Here is a 2,500-nt window from a genome sequence, read left to right on the forward strand (position 1 = left end):
ACAGACAGATACATTTACTGACACAGACAGAGGTAGGCAGTCAAGCAGACAGACAGACAGACTGATACAGGTACAGTGGTACTCATATATTTACATACCCCAGCAGAATATACGCTTTCTCTGCGATTTCTCAAAAAACAAAACCTTTTTTTTCACTCATTGCTAGTGACTGACTTAAGACATTTATGAGCAATCTTCTGTGTTTACTCTTTCAAAAGCATGATCACAACCCAAACTACCCAAATGACCCTGTTCAAAAGTTTACATACCCTAGTTTCTGATGCTGAATATGGCCCTTTTTAACATCAAGGACCGCTCTAAATTGTTTGTGGTAGTTGTGGATAAGGCTCTTAATTTTCTCAGATGACAAAACAGCACATTCTTCCTGGCAGAATGGTTGTTTCCTATAATATCTTTGGGTGTCTTGCTGGAACCTCACCTTTGAGGTTTCCCCTGAGTGGCTCAATGATGTTGAGATCAGGAGAGTGAGATGGCCGCTCAAAAACCTTAATTTTATTCTTTCTGAAGCTAATGACGGGTTGATTTGGCTTTCTGTGTCGAAATATTGTCATGTTGGAATTTCAATTCAGAAATGCAATATGAGGGGGTTTGGTTGGAATCAAGCCATTGGGCAAGGGAATCATTAAATTGCAATGATCATTGCAAGGGAAATTGTTCAGGAGGCATAGGACAACCAAAAAATAACTTCAGGTGAAATATAGGACAACATGAAAAATGTTTTAAACTGTACAGCAAAGAGGCACTTGAGGAAAGATGGGCTGTTGGGGGTTGCCAGGAGAAAGCCATTACTACAAAAATGCAAACATGTTATTTTGCATATGATACACCAAATAGCATAGCGAGAAGCATCAGAATGCCTGTGACAAAGTCATTTGGAAAAATGAGATCAATATGGAACTTTTTTCAGCCACTATTAACAGTACCATTTGGAGAACAGTCAACGGAGCCTATGATGAAAGTTACACCATTCCTTCTGTGAAACATGGTCATGGACCACTGATGTCATGGGGACATTTGAGTTACAAATGCACAATACTTTTGGTCCATACTCGCAGAATGATGAATACATTGCCCTGTGAAAAATACTGGAGGAAAATTGACACACATCAGCCTTGAAACTGCACATGGTCCATTGTTTGGACATGCCAACATGACAATATTTCAACACAGAAAGCCAAATCAATCCGTCATTAGCTTCAGAAAGAATAAAATGAAGTTTTTGAGCGACCGTCTCACTCTCCTGATCTCAACATCATTGAGCCATTCAGGGGAAACCTCAAATGTGAGATTCCAGCAAGACACCCAAAAATATTATAGGAAACAACCATTCTGCCAGGAAGAATGTGCTGTTTTGTCATCTGAGAAAATAAAGAGCCTTATCCACAACTACCACAAACAAGTTAGAGCGGTCCCTGATGTTAAACAGAGCAATATTCAGCATCAGAAACTAGGGTATGTAAACTTTTGAACAGGGTCATTTGGGTAGTTTGGGTTGTGATCATGCTTTTGAAAGAGCAAACACGGAAGATTGCTAATAAATATCTTAAGCCAGTCACTAGCAATGAGTGAAAAAAAAGGTTTTGTGAAATCTTTCATATTTTGTGAGAAATTGCCAAGAAAGCGTATATTCTGCTGGGGTATGTAAACAAATGAGCACCACTGTATATATACACCTATGTAGGCCTACCTGGTGTGGGAAGGCAGACAGATAGATCTACAGAAATACAGAGTGATGAGAAAAATAACAAAGATCTTCCAAATTGAAACGTTATTCAGATTGTCAGTGTAAATGACCCATGACCTTTACATGAGCTGTAACACCGAGTTGTCTTGGTCAGTACTGTTATTTGTTTTGTGTTATTTTCATGGAGGTTGGCAGGGGCACGGAGAGATGGAAATGTCACATTAAAGCTAGGCTCGGCTGGACATACCTGTGTGTGTGTGTGTGTGTGTGTGTGTGTGTGTGTGCGTGTGTGTGTGCGTGTACGTGCGCACATGTGTGTGTGTGTGTGTGTACGAGAGAGAGAGAGAGAGACAGAGAGAGAGAGAGAGAGAGAGAGAAGAGAGAGAGAGAAGAGAGATAGAGAAGGAGAGAGAGAGAGAGAGGGAGAGAGAGAAGAGAGAGAGAGAGAGAGAGAGAGATGATAAGGCACAGGTCATCTTTCTAATAATTCCCTTGCAGCTAAGCAACAGAATAAAACAAAGAAACAAACTCGTCTATGTCATATCATAATTTGTGTGTGTGTGTGTGTGTGTGTGTGTGTGTGTGTGTGTGTGTGTGTGTGTGTGTGTGTGTGTGTGTGTGTGTGTGTGTGTGTGTGTGTGTGTGTGTGTGCGTGCGTGCGTGCTTGTGTGTATGCTTGTGTGCGAGCATGTGGTGTTTAGCCTACCTATGTAATGGTTGGTTGTTTTTTGTGTTGAGTTGTTGTCCTATGAGCACACTTTTATGTGCCAAAAGCCTGCTATGAGTATAACGCCA

Source organism: Engraulis encrasicolus, chromosome 12, assembly GCF_034702125.1.
Source record: "Engraulis encrasicolus isolate BLACKSEA-1 chromosome 12, IST_EnEncr_1.0, whole genome shotgun sequence".
NCBI lineage: Eukaryota > Metazoa > Chordata > Actinopteri > Clupeiformes > Engraulidae > Engraulis > Engraulis encrasicolus.